The sequence below is a fragment of the Elephas maximus genome, chromosome 25 (assembly GCF_024166365.1).
Source record: "Elephas maximus indicus isolate mEleMax1 chromosome 25, mEleMax1 primary haplotype, whole genome shotgun sequence".
Taxonomy (NCBI): Eukaryota; Metazoa; Chordata; class Mammalia; order Proboscidea; family Elephantidae; genus Elephas; species Elephas maximus.
Genome location: NC_064843.1, coordinates 43200032 through 43200655, shown reverse-complemented (window position 1 = coordinate 43200655; position 624 = coordinate 43200032).

Genomic DNA, 624 nt, shown 5'->3' with positions numbered 1-624 from the left:
ACTAAAGAAAAATTAAATGGGTCTAGGCTTTTTTTTTTTTTTTTAGGCTTAGCAACAACTAGTTCAATTAGACATCTCTTCCAAGACCAGAGCTTGGTAGAAGGCATGCCATGGCCCCTCACAGTGAGAGGTCGTCCTTGGACACAGGTGTGGTTTTCTCATCATTCTTTAGGCAGCTGGCCTTGTGATGGGCGATACGGGAGAGGACGGGCGAGCAGAGCTGCTTGCAAGGCGCTGACCCTGCATCAGTTCGCCTTCGTGTCATAAGCAGAGCGGGTTCTTGCAATTTGCCAAGTAGTCAAGGGAATTGATTGTGTTCACTGGGGGCAGCAAGGCGAGGAGAAGGACAGAGATAAGGTGTCCAGTCTCCCTTTATCTCAGGGAGTTAGAGTTGCAATCCCGTCTCCTAGACAGAAGGACAAAAAGAGCAACACCATACAAAGAACACTGGCCGCGGCCCTGGGAAAGCCTGCGGGCGGCACCGTGATGTAGCTGAAATGCATGTTGCCTTTTGTCCTGTCCCCAGGCCTCCTTCGCTCAGGCATGTACACCTGCAAGAACGCAAGGGCCTGATAATAAAGACTGTGGGCTAACGCCTCCGAGTCTGGGGATTGAATCTGTTAC